General features: G+C 39.0%; 1 pseudogene across 1 annotated transcript; it reads left to right on the top strand.

Moving 5' to 3' along the window:
• On the top strand, positions 1-13359 carry LOC311090046 (cilia- and flagella-associated protein 45-like; annotated as a pseudogene). The gene is made up of 9 exons: positions 1-78; positions 1875-1975; positions 2057-2194; positions 9126-9274; positions 9357-9535; positions 9617-9746; positions 9842-9973; positions 12889-12997; positions 13132-13359. The product of its transcript is annotated as a cilia- and flagella-associated protein 45-like (transcript).
• Positions 13360-14586: the final 1227 nt, after the last annotated feature.

Here is a 14586-nt window from a genome sequence, read left to right as displayed (position 1 = left end):
ATGCCTCCGGATCTTCTGTATCCACTCGGCCCGTACCGCAGCATCAACAGGGAATGCATGAAAGCTAACTTCTCTGTTGTAACGTGACGAAATGGTACATAACGGCACACAACCATGAAGTGCTGAGGCTGTCACCCTCTGAAAGGCAAGTCGCCTCTCTTGAATCCTAAAAAAATATCTCTGTGGTAATGGAACTTGGTCGCTGTTGTCTCTCGCTCTCGCTGTCAGATCACCGGAAGTTTTCACCGGAAGTACTGGCCCACACACTCAAGCTCGAACGTCAACGGCCGCCATATTGTGCATGTAGCGAATCAAATACAATAAGATTAATTAAGCATTCATATGGGCCAATTCACACTGACAGACAGCGCAGACAGTTGCGCTGTGCCCGACAGCACAGCGCAATATATTATATAATATATTGTGCCCGACAGACAGCGACCAACGTGGACAAACACCAGATTACAGTACGTCACTTCTCAGACATTCCACAAGCCGACAAGCATGATTCAGCTTGTTATATCGGCAAAAAGCCCTATAAGCCCATGCCAATAGATGCCAACAGGGGTAACGCACTGATCCAGAAACACCAGACGAACTGTCTTGTTGCAAAAATGTATTCTTGGGTTATTTAGCTTGTTTGCTGTACACCTTGTCACATAGCAGCTTTTAGACATTTTTTTGTCTTTTGTTATAAGTCATAAATGACAAGGAGGCAGTTTCTCGCAATGCAAAGTCAATAGAGGCGGTTGGATTGTTTTCCCACCCGGTGTGGGCGTGGCCTAAATACGCTCTGTACGTAACCGCAGTAACTGCGTCTCTATGGAAATTGGAAAGACGATAACAAACTACCGGAAGGCTCACTTAGGCTTAACTTTAGCTTAACTAAAAAAAAACAACAAAACCCCAAACCCTTTTTCACGTCCACTCGATAGAAATGGTAAGTAACGTTACTTTTACACACCATATACACTATATTATGGGCATTAAAATGACAAAATGTTATGTTTTCTGGCTGGCAAAAGTTTGTAATGAGTAAGATTTTTAAATGTTTAACGTTGTGTCTTATGCTCACCAAGGATGCATTTATTTGATGAAAAATACAATACATCCTCCAGAAATCATTCTAATATGCTGATTTGCTGCTTAAACTTTTTTTTAAAAATTATCAACATTGAAAACTGTTTTGCTGCTTAACTTTTAGGCTATTTATTTATTTTTGGAAACGAGATAGAACCAGTTTAAATTGATTCAATATTTATATTTAAATGCTGTTCTTTTTAACTTTATACTTTATAATAAAGAACCCAGAAAAAAAGAATCACATTTTCCACAAAAATATCAGTATTATTATTTTATTTTTTTACATTGACAGCAATATAAACCATTATTAATAAATGAGCACCAATTATAACTGATAAATTGAGCACTAAATCAGCATATTAGAATGATTTCTGAAGGACTTATGTGACACTGAAGACTGGAGTAATGATGCTGAAATTTCAGCTTTGATCACAGGAATAAATTACTATATTATTTTAAAATATATTCACATTGGAAACACTTGTATTACATTTTAATAATATTTTACCATTTTTACTGTATACTTGATAAAATACATGCAGCCTTGGTGAGCAGAAGATACTTTCAAAAACATGAAAATTAATAAAATACAATTATTCCAAACTTTTAACCACCCGTGTATATTCAGCAGGAAGTGTAGTCCAATTCTAGAAGGAATGAATGTTACGAGTCGGTACTTTATAATGAATAAAAAAAGAACCAGAAACTGACTGATTTGTTGTTGTATTAAAGACTCCTGATTCTTAAATCACATAGCGACTCACTAGTTGGTAATTTGACATGCTTTTCAGCCTCAGTGCTCTGGGCCATCATCTGGGAAACTGTCGGGCCGCTATCGCACACGGCCCTCACCTCTCATGTGGACGAGACCCTTTTTGGGACCCCCAAACAGGTAGAAAAAAGCTTACTTTATAGTCTTAGACATTAAATGAAAAGTAAAGGAAGATCCAACAGTCTATTGAATCATTCTCAGCATTCTGCTGCTGATATGAAAGATGATGCTGAAGGCAGAAGCGTGAGGTCAAGGACACTGTCACGCACTGCTCCTGCAACCAAAAAGCCAGAGACAATCCGCATCATCACTAAAGACCTCATCAGAGACCTCAGGCAAGTAGAAACAAAAGGTTTTTACACTGTGGAGACATGTAGTTATCCTTATTGAGATATTTACATTACTTGTTCAAAATGTTGGTGTAACCTGATTTGACGTGAATAAAACCAGTAAATCTGTGTATCCCTGAACTGCATATATTGGCCATTTGTGTTTTCACAGTTTTTAAAGGGGTCATGAATTGAGAAATTAAATTATCCTTAATCTTTTGACATATACAAGGTCATTGCACTATTAAAAACATCCTGTAAGTTTCAGAACTCAAAACCTCCTTGTTAGTCCAAAAACAACTTTTATTGAAACCAAGCTCTGAAGACAACTAGTTTCGGATTTTGTCATATTATGACGCAATAGTGCGACGAAAGACCGTCTTCTACATCATCGCATCTTTGGCCCCGCCCACTGGCATTTTAGTGAGATTAGAAGAAAAGAGAGATACAGAATCACTGGACTAAATGTAACATTACCTTCCATGCTAGGAATGTGCATTATTTGTTTGTTCGGAAAATTTCACTGTGAATTCTTTGGCAAATCAGTCGCAATTTCGGCACAGGCTTTGCAAACAGACTTTAACTGCAAGATATGAACCCGACAGTAATGCAACAACATGCAAGTAACCGTGTTCATTTTAATGCTTAGTCTGTGATCAGTGATTTCTGATACGTAATGATTCATGTACAGTCAGACGTTCATTGTTTATTGCCGTTTATGCATCAGTAAATCAATCCAGTGACTAAACAGTCAACTTCACATCGTTTCTCTTAGTAGCAATCTGTTATTTAAACTGTGATTAAATTATATACTGACAGCGATCAAAGAACGCTCCCTTTATAATCGCTGGAGCTGCCAATCAATAGGGCTGGGTACCGAGTTCAATACTTTTTAGGTACCGACCGAATTGCCTCGATACTATCGAGTATCGAAAAATGACTCGTTGTTCGGTACCAGATCTCGATACCTAAGGGGTTAACTCGTCAACGTCAGTGCTCAAACAAATACATATGAAATGCACAACGACACACTTAAATTCGCTCACGCACATACACGCAAACTCTACACACACGAGACGCGCGCACGCACAAACCATCCACGCATATATGAGCCGTGAGCGCACACACAAACTCGCGCACATACTCAATGAGACGCGAGCACACGCGCACACACACACAATACCCTAAAGATGTGGAAAAGTCGATCGAAAGTGTGGCTACATTTCTCCAGGCTCGATGCCAACAGCGCGCGATGCAGTATTTGCGGTAAAATAATTGCTGCAAAGACCGGTACCACGACAGATATGATGAAGACCTTGACAGTGCACATATAAACATAAGAGCAGAAAGTTGCTCCGTCTTTGACTGGTAAATGAAGAGATACCTTGTTGATCACTCTGACAGTGTTTATATTGCAATAATGACCTACTAAATGTACACTGCCGTTCAAAAATGTGTTGGTTAGTAGGGCTGTGCAAAAATATCGATACAGCTAACTATCGCAATATTTTTTTTTCACGATAGTGTATCGATATTTCAACCTCTAGTATCGATATAAAAAAAAAAAAAAAAAAATCATCAAATCCCTCTGTGTGCGTCAAACGACCTCCTCCGCCGCTGCTGTAGTTGTCGCTGACTCGCTGTCCAGTTGTATGAGGCGCCGGGCTGGACAAAAGCGAAGCGAACTGCGCGCGAGAGAGACCGAGGGTGTGAGCGCGCGCGAGAAACCGAGTGTGTCTGCGCGCGAGAGAAACCGAGTGTGTCTGCGCGCGAGAGAGACCGAGTGTGTGAGCGCGCGAGAGAAACCGAGTGTGTCTGCATGCTAGAGAGACCGAGGGTGTCCGAGCATTAGTATTGGTACATACATAGTAATATAATTACTATATAAGAGGCATGGAAGTTCAATTAATGGACAACAATAATCAGTACAAATGTCTTGTTTTGAACTATTGTTTAATAAATATAAATAATTCGAGCACATAAACTTCCATATGGAGGATTAAATAAGATTGAATGTATGTAGTAAGATTCCATAACTAATCACTGACACTGTACCACAACCGCGTCAAATAACAATGATTCTGAATTTTATTCACCAACATCGGGATGGTGTCCGAGCATTAGTAGGCTTATTTGGTACATAGTAATATATAATTATTATATAAGAGGCATGGACGTTCAATTAATGGACAATATAAAAACAACAATTAAATTATTATAAACAATAGTTCAAAACAAGACGTTTGTAGTACTGATTATTGCTGTCCATTAACCGAACTTCCATGCCTCTTATAGTATATAATATTATGTACCAATTAGGCTACTAATGCTGGGGCACTCTCAGTCTCTCTCGCACGCATACACACTCTGTCTCTCGCGTACTGTCGTATCGTGACCCATGTATCGTGATATGTATCGTATCGTGAGGCCCTTGCCAATACCCAGCCCTATTGGTTAGTCAGATTTTTTTCCAGTAAGGATGCATTAAAGTGATCAAAAATTACCTTAAAACACGTGTAATGTTACAAAATATTTCTGTTTCAAATAAATGCTGTTCTTTTGAAAATTTTATTCGTCAAAGAATCATGAAAAAAAATGTATCATAGTTTCCAAAATATTAAGCAGCAAACTGTTTTCATATTTCTGTAGGATTATGTGACACTGAAGTAATGATTTTGAAAATTCAGCTTTGACATCACAGGAATAAATTACATTTTGAAATATATTCAAATAAGATTTTAAATTGTAATACTATTTCACAATGTTACATGTTTTACTGTATTTTTGATCAAACAAATTTAGCTTTGGTGAGCATGAGCTCTTTATAAAAAAATTTTTTCCTTTGTGCACTGGCTAAGGAGCATGAGCCAAACTGAAAAAATAAAACCAAAGTTTTTGAGGTAATGTGTTATGTAATCTTTGGATTTCATAAAATTGGTATCGAAAAAAGTATCGTTCAGGAACCGGTATCGAAATCAAGGTATCGGTATTGGTATCGAAATTTTTTGAATGATACCCAGCCTTACCAATCAAAGAGCGCAAGTTTATCAGTAACTGAGTCCATTATAATCAATGACACTGTCTTCACTGAACAATGAATCTCTTATTCACATTGTGTTTGCACTGTTAGTTTTGATGAAAGCATTCGTGAGAGTGCAGAAATCGAGTTGCATTGATAAGATCACCGCATTCATGTGTGTCATCGGCTACAAGCTCATCGCTGCAACCTTTCATGCGACGGGAGTAGATCTAAATACCTTTAATTTCACTGAGCAGATTGCTCACTAAACCAGTGTCATCATGTTTTCAGGCCATTTCAAGTTAGAATTTTGAAGTGACAAAGCGGTGTTATCCAAGTGGCAGAGCTGTTTAAAGGGGACATATCATGCTAAATCCACTTTTTTAGCCCTTATATGCATTTTGTTGTACATTTGGAGTGTTTAGAAGTACAGAAAAGTTTAAATTATTCTCTTCAGGTGCTTCGTTGATATCTTTATATTCTGTTTTGGTCCTATTTTTCAACCTGTTCCGATTTTTCTGTTCTCTATGACGTTTTTTTGAACTATTACGTCACAGTATTTGCAGCGGAACTGCCAAATAAGGACATTGACTTCCGGCCCAACACTTCGAGCAATCCGCCATTTTTATTTCTCGCTGCAATTTTGTAGTCCAAGCTAAAGGATGCAGAAGTTACGAGAGGGTAAGTTAAAATGTTCGGTTGTTGGATGTAGTAACCCACACGCTTCATTACACCGTCTAATGTAGATGAACTGCCGCGCTCGACATGCGGGAGATGTCTGTAAACAGGAGGCGGGATTTATCACACGAACCAATCATAGCGCGATAGGAGGCAGTACCTCCTCTCGCATGACTTTCCCCCATTCATTCTTAATTACCCCCCACTAAACCCACCGCACACTTTAAGGGGTCTGTTAACATTTTGAAATATTTGATCCAATTTTTTGAGGCGGCACTGCCTCCCTTGCCTCCTCTGAGGAAACGCCCCTGATCTGGTTGCAGTGTTAATTTCGTTAACGAAAACTATGACAGGGCTTGACATTAACTTTTTGAGGCACTTGTCCTTCGGACAAGTAAATTTATGTTTTACTTGTCCATGCACAAAAGTCACTTGTCCGGGTAAAGATTTATAATTTTATAATTTATTTATTTTTTGTGTGTTTTGCTAATGCAGAATTCGAACAAACCATTGAAAGCATCCAAACACTATCAATATTAATAAAATTCAGTTGAAACAGTAGAAAGGAACGTGTCCCAAGAACAGAGTTCCCCTTCAACAAGAAATAAGGATCTCCAGACTCCAGATCTCCAGACTCCATAATACAAAGTAATACTTTGCACGCTGGTGAGCAGTGTATCACCAGAGGAAGTGGTGACTCTTGTAGGTATCATCAGTATTTGCAAGCTAGCTAGACTTACTGTATACTATATCTAAAATAATTTTGTAGACATAAGAGATAGAGATGCACCGATTACAATTTTCTAGGCCGATTCCAATTTTTCATTGAGTTTGACCTGCCGATTCCGATTTAAGCCGATTCCGATTTATTTTTTTTCTAACCACTTTACAGCACACACAAATATTTATTTTTGATCTTTTCTTTAACCCTTTCACGCGCAAGTTTAAAATATTCTAGCTGACACCCCCCACCCCCAGAGTGAGTTTTTTCAAGGCGAACGTTCCCTTTAATGTTTCCATGGCGACGCGTCACGCGATACACCGCAGCCACAATAATACTGTACGACAGATGTGTCGCTTTTTTCGCTTTTTCTTTATTCAAAATATTCACAAACTTGCTTACCATGTCATCAACATGCCTGTCTGATATTCCGATTCTCAAATACGTGTAAGTGAGTGTGTTTGGTCGTTTAAAAACCTTTATAAATAATCTTGATCTATAACATGAGATGGGCGCCACAATGTTGTCCTGTGAGTCGGATTTACAGCACGTAAATTCATCAGTTTCTCCCGAAATAAATGCAAGAAAGTGGCCGGTGAACTGAGAAGAATAGAGTAAACTTTATAGTTACTTCCACTATGTTTGTCTGATATGAATAACACATGTCGGCAAATTATATTTGAATAGATTATTGCTGCTTCCACAGACATCAGTGTGTATTTTACAAACTCCAAATGTATTGTTTTACTTGTGCTTATGTGTATTTAAATATCTGAAACCTAAAATAAACATTATGAGGTTGAAAACACTGCTTAGTTGTGATGTATGACAGCGCTGAACGCGTCCGACTCTGGCTCAGCGCCAGCCAACGCGCGAAAGCACAGTTTGAATCTGGCAGTTATGCGACGTCTCAAATCGGTAAAATTAAATCTGTAAAATTATAGACGTAATGAGTGGCACATAACGTGAAGTAACATGGCATTTTATTTTGTTTGAAATTTAACTTGTTTAAATTTAAATTTTCTCTTCCACTTGTCCTACAAAAAAATCCACTTGTCCCGAGCGGACAAGCCTTAATGTCGAGCCCTGCTATGACAAAAAATGTTCGTTGACTACCTTTTTTCCCCTGACTAAGACAAGACGATGAGAGACGACACCCACGTCATTTAAACGATAACTGTGACTATATCAACACATGCAATATCGTTGACGAAAAAAGACGAGACTGAAATGTGTTTAAACATTTTTTTAAACTTAACCAAAACCACTTGTTTGTGTCAAATAAAGGAGACGACAACACATTGACTGTTTTTTACGAGCGTTCATGCTTACGGTTGCCAGATTTTAATAATTAAATCCCCAGACAGAGCTTTTCTGTTAAAAGAACACGTTTCCTACCCGGCCTTTTCAATAGTATCTGGCAACCATGCGCGCGCGCTCTCTACACTGCTGAAGAAGCGCGGATGATCTGAAAACAACACAAGTAAGCTGGAGTTTAGCGATCTTCATTTGAGAATTTTATCTACTTAAATTAAAGTGTCTTTCAGTCGGTCTGTGTTCTGCCACGAGCCGTTTGCGCTATCTGTGCTACTAAATCTGCGATCAAAATATAGGCTGATATCTAGTGTTTTTAATGTCGATCATATTATACGAGCAAGAATGCAATGTTTCCTGAATATCCACACGATTTCAAATGAGACATTGATTTTATACAACAGTGCAACAAACAGAAGGGTAACATTAAATGATTTACTACATTTAAAACAGTATTGTCATAGGCGTATTGCTCCATTTTGCAACGAAAGCCACAGCAGAACTGCAGCACACAGCGGTGATTCGTGAACGATTCTGTGGCTTAGAATGATTTGTGAGATTCAATGACCCGTTCATAAAAATAGCAGCTTGCTTCCTTACTGAATGAATGAATGACTCCATGACTCACTCATAAAGACAGTGACTTACTACTGGCTTTAATTTAATATTTTAAAAGTACCGGTATTACTAAGTTTTTACCATCATTGCATATTTATTGAACATTGTTTAATTTAAAAATATATATATATATATAACATTTTTTTTTGTCCCTTAGTGGAAAAAATGTGAATGCAGTCTAAGTGGAAGAGGGGGTACCAGGGGGTAGGGCACTCTAAAAACCACTGAACTAAGGAAAAGGGGTATGTAGAATTGCACAAGTGCTACTGCTAAAGAGTGCAATGTCAATACAGCCTGTTACATAAATTTACATTTCTCATAAGCTTAATTGAATTGGCCTAGAGATAAAAAAATTTTGTCTAAAGACTACATATAAATAGCTACCTAAATGAATGTCGGTAACTGCAGTTTGACTAAAAGTTGACAAAAAACGCAATGACTTTTCGTCAACTAAAACTAGACTAAAACTATGAAAGACAAAATGTCTAAAATGTGACTAAGACCAATAAGTATTTTCGTCTCAAGATGAAAACTAAGACTAAATCAAAAATGGCTGCCAAAATTAACACTGTCTGGTTGTTGTCATGTCAGGATTCTGCAGAGGAGAGAAAAGCACGGATGCGTCAGGCGGGCCTCTCTCGGCAGAAGAACCAGAAACTCAGTGAGCTCGAGATTACCTGTTGGAATGAGCCAACGCCATGGGAATGGAACAAGAAGATGAAGTCAAGAAGCTCAATGAGGTAGATAGGACCACACTAACAAGCCAAACCATGACGCACTGGTTATTTCCTACATGCAAATGTTGTCTTTGTACTCCTGCAGTTGATTCGGAAAGCGCAGTGCCATGTTGTCCGGGATGCGCAGATTAAGGAGAAGAAACAGAACCGCGCAAAGTGGCTAGAGGAGGAGAAAAGGCTGGATGCCATCATGGAGGCGGAGCGTTGCCGAGCCGTAGAAACTCAGAAAAAAAAAAAACAACTACGCAAAGAGCAGATGATTCAGTAAGGATGTTTACACTCTGTATTCCATATACTCTACATACAATGTATTGCTCCCTGGTTAATGGGTGGGTGTTATTAAAGGGGGAAGCTGTGCATCCTCGACCAGATCCAGATGCGTCTGGAGGAGAAAATGCTTCAGGATGAGATGAAGGACCAGGAGGGTCAGCAGTTGCTGGAAAACATGGAAAAGATGCAGATGGAGGAGCTCAAAGTACATGCAATATCCAGAAAATTTTATCTCCAGATCAATTTGAATCAAAAGTACCGGTAGTTTTCGAACTCACTGTTTGTGTAATGTTATCTCGGGTCATTGAAAGGAAGAAGGAGGAGCAGAGGAAATTGCTTCAGGATATTCAGAGGATAAATGAGGAGAACCTGCTTGCTAAAAAGCAGAAAAAGGAAGATTTGCGTGCTGTAGAGTATACAACCAAGAAGTTTGTAAGAAAAGTCTTTTTAATGGGTTTAATCGCCTCTCTTGACATCCACCACCACTGTAATCTTAAACTTTAAAATCAGGGGCAGACTGTTCTTGCAGTTCTTACCTTGTTAATCAAATACAATAAATAAGATCAATTAAGCATTCATATAGGCTAGGCTTGGCGCGATAGTCGGTGTTACCGGTGTTACACGGTGTTCAGTCGCAACACCGGTTTCATCACTTGCCCACCGCAGCACCGCAAAAAAATTTTTTATTACGCAGTATCCATATTTTCTGTCACCAGTTGACTAGCGTTGTATGATCACGCTCAACCATTCAAGCGCGAGAAAACAAGAGACCGCGCTGTAAGTCCTGCCTATTACACACGCACACACACATACATACACACACACACACGAAAAAGACGCGCGTCAGTATCGAGTTCTCTTTTCGGCCTTGAACAAGGATTGGTATACCGGTAGCCTAATAATCATGAATGCACTCTCTTGTGTGCATGAATGAATCTTTTAACACATCTCCGGCGAACTTTTCACGCAAAAGAAAAACTCTTCATAAAGCGCAGTGAAATTCATGTGGCATTTCCTGTTGGAACGAGGTTGTTCGTTAAATTCACACAAGCTCTAAACGAATCATGTGGCATTTCCTGTTGGAACGAGGTTGTTCGTTAAATTCACACGAGCTCTAAACGAATGCGCGCCCTATACCCTCGTTATTGTTCTCAACATGATCTCAAGCAGTGAAAAATAGAGGACACTGACAACGCGCTGAAAGCCAAGCAGGTAATATTTAATATGAAACAAAGTCTAAACTTTCAAATTTGGTCAGTCAAACAAATATAAAATAGGCCTACCGTTTTTTGGCTCTTTAATGTGTTGTGACAGATTGCCTCAGTTAAAGCCAAGTTCAAATCAATCCAAGTTAATCAATAACTCTTCTGACTGCTTTGTCGCACAAAAATGGTGGAATTTGATTGGTCAGATCGCATGTCAATCAAACTCAATACGAATGATGAATTGACGCCATGTAAAAAAAAAAATTACATCACTCTAACACCCCCCACCCCCACGATGAAACCGGTAATACCGGTGTTGTCACAAGTCGATTAACCGGTGGGAGAATATTATCACCGTCACATCTCTAATATAGGCCAATTCACACTGCATCGACAGACAGCGACCAACGTGGACAAACACCAGATTACAGTATGTCACTTCTCAGACATTCCACAAGCCGACAAACATGATTCAGCATAAAAAGCCCTATAAGCCCATGCAAACACCCGACGAACTGTCTTGTTGCTGTCTGTCTGCGCAGTGTGATTCGGCCTTATAATGTGAGATAAAATTTTCCCTGATCCCTTTTTGTATTAAGTACTACAGACTACTTTAAATGGATAGCTCACCCAAAAATGAAAATTCTGTCCTCATTTACTCACCCTCATGTCGTTCCAAATCTGTAAAACATTTGTTCATCTTCAAAACAAAAATGAAGATCTTTTTGCTGAAATCTGAAAGCTTTCTGTCCCTCCATTGACAGTCTTCGCAACTAACACTTTGACCACTTTCTCATAAAGAGTTCGTAAAAGGAACTGAGTGGTTTAGTCCAAATTTTCCGAAGAGACTCGATTGGTCAGTTTTTCTGTCATTTGGCCAAAATCTCAAGTAACAAACTGTGAAGTGGTTTGCACAGGCAATTGGGCTTGTACAGGATTGGCTATGACTCGACAACACATGCTAGACGAAGACACTCTTCTCCGCTCCTCAAATACATACATATATACATACATAATTATAACCACCCATTTTACAGAAAAAGTGTTTAAATATTAATATTTCAGTGCAAAAATGCTGGTTATTCTTGTGCTCATTGTTTTCATCAAGATCTGGCCGTGTGGTCACATAATATATATGGACCATATTATGGTCTAGTTGCAAAAGTTCAAATTGAATCAGAACATTTATGCATCTAAGTCAGACCTCCATGCAACTGGACCGTAATATTCTTCATTGGAAATTAATTATTTCCAGTCTGTCATTTGTCTGTCCATTGATTTTGACCAATATTAGAAGTGGACCACAAGGGAAAAAACATCTTTTTAAGTCTGACCTACTTTACTGTGATCAAAGGAAGGATCATATAACGGTAGATTAATATGTTGAGACAAGCTAAACAAAAAACTTCAAGGGCCTGGCAACATCAGCAGCTGCAGTTGGCTTGCCCACCAAGCCACATTGAATAGCCACATCAATCTGTTACGTTGCTAAATGGCCACGGTTACCTGCTGCTGAGTGCGGTTATTTCTATCTGTTTTTAATTTCCTATACAGATCACGTGAGGTCCCGCCGGCTGTGATTGTGGGCGGGGCAACTGCTTTAAAGACGCCCAGTCTGGAGACTGGAAGCTCTCTCTCACTTCCCATCCGCTCCTGGTAGCAGACGGAGCACAAGCTCCGACGCGTACTCGGCCTGCTGCTTCCTTTGAACTTGTTTAGAGCTTGTTTCAATGTTGGTTTCACAAGCACGATCCCGATATGGGATTATTGTTTGTTATTTTTAGTTTATTGTATTTATTTACAGCTGGTGGTAACTGGTGATGGGTTTTTGCATATTATTTAGTACAGATTAGTGGAGAGCAGGAGAAAGAGGACCCGGAAGACTCACACAAACTCTGTCTTTTGTTTTGAACGGGAGGCAGGCAAGTTTCATCCGCTTTTAAGAATAGTGTGGGTCAGGGTTTTCTTTTGTTTTTGTTATGTTTATTTTTGCCACCATGCTCTGCGTACGCTAAGGCGTATCACCTAATTAAAATTATTTATTTACACTGTCATCGAATCTCTGTGGTCTTTTATATGTTATGTCGATCCATAATTAATTTGATGGGTTCGTAACACAATCCCAGATGTGTTTAACTCTAGGAACGAGAGGCAGAGTATGAAGCTGAGCAGGTACGAATCAAAAAAGAAAAAGAGGAAGTGGCACGACAGAGCTCTTCAAGAACGGGACAGGGAGCATAAAGCCGAGCAGGTAAAATGTTACAGTATGTCTTTATAAAAAATAACTAAATTCCTTTGTATGAGATGTATACCCATGATGGCGTAATACATTTTGCATGCTGGATTCTGGATTTCAAATAAATTAGTTTTTCTCTGAACTGTGAGGATGAGATCAGGGCACGGAGGAACCAGGAAGGGGCTGCGAGGGAATGGAGAAGAAAAGAGAAAGGGCAGACTTTGAAAAAGATGGAAGAGGAGCCAAAGGCTGCTCGTTTGGAACAAATGACTCATAAGAATCACTTGGTGTCCATTGAAGCCAGACGAGAAAGAGCAGACTTTGAAAAAGCTGGAAGAGGAGCCAAAGGCTGCTCGTTTGGAACAAATGACTCATAAGAATCACTTGGTGTCCATTGAAGCCAGACGAGAGAGAGCAGATTTTGAGAGGGTCCTGAGATACAAACACCATCACATGTATCAAGTACTATTAGCATGGCCGTACACAAGGTTTTAGAAATACAGAGGTACAAAAACTAAGCTTGCTAACATTTTCGGGTCCCCCCAATCTACATTTGTGCATTTTAAAGGGGTCATATGATGCTATTTTAAAAGTTCATTATTTTGTTTATTGGGTGTAATAGAATAGGTTAACTTGCTTTTATGTAAAAAAAAAACAACACTTTACATACTGTTTACATACTGTATATTATTGCATAGCCTCTATTCCCAGTCTGTCTGAAGCACAGATTGCTCTGATTGGCCAGCTGACCCAGTGCATTGTGATTGGCCAAAATCCTCAATGCACTTTCCATAATTGGAAACTCCAAGGCTTCTAAAGCAAATGTAAACCCAGTTAATAATGGCATTGGTATAACCGAATCAGTTAGAGCCCGAAATAATCAAGCAGATAGACCAGAACCAATTTCTGCAAGCACGTCTAGAGCAGGGCTGCGTTTCCCGAAACCTTCTTAACACTACGTCGTTCTTAAGTTACACCTTAAGCTGTACCTTAGCGATAATACGTGTTTCCCGAAATGTTCTTAGTTAAGTATACCTTCTGTAAGTCATGCGTTCGGAAGGTTGGTCTGGACCACTCTTAGCTTTACCTTATCACTGTTGCAGGTCTATACGAATATAACTCTGAAGTTTTAATACATTCAGACAGTGTTCAATTAGGCTCATTCAAGTGTTTTCATGCAAATAATAAAACTGTCATTACACTGATTGTTGTTAGATTTTTTATTATATTATTATATATATTATATTATATTATTCATTTAATTAAGCGCTTTTAAAGGCCAGTGAAAGCATAGGCTACTGTTAGTAAGTTAGCTACTGTTAGCTACTGTAAGTCCTAGGCCTATTCGGACGCTAATTGTTTCTCATGGGCTTGTATTTTAAACATTTACAGGGGTAAGTCGGTGATTTTAGTGCCGTCCGAATCCATAATATCAGTGTTTTTTCTCACCCAACCCGCGTAAAAATCCCTGGCCAAATTAGTACCTACTGTTTTTTGGCAAACAGGTCGTGTGGTAATTTAATTGCCGTCTGAATCCACATCTCTGAGTTTACAAGAAGAGATTCAAAATTCACTATTTAAATCCTTTTTGATCACTGCAGAGC

Source organism: Abramis brama, assembly GCF_963993115.1.
Source record: "Abramis brama genome assembly, chromosome: 9".
In the NCBI taxonomy this organism is placed as follows: Eukaryota; Metazoa; Chordata; class Actinopteri; order Cypriniformes; family Leuciscidae; genus Abramis; species Abramis brama.
Note: the sequence above shows the minus strand (reverse complement) of the source record. Positions and strands in the feature narration are given on the sequence as shown.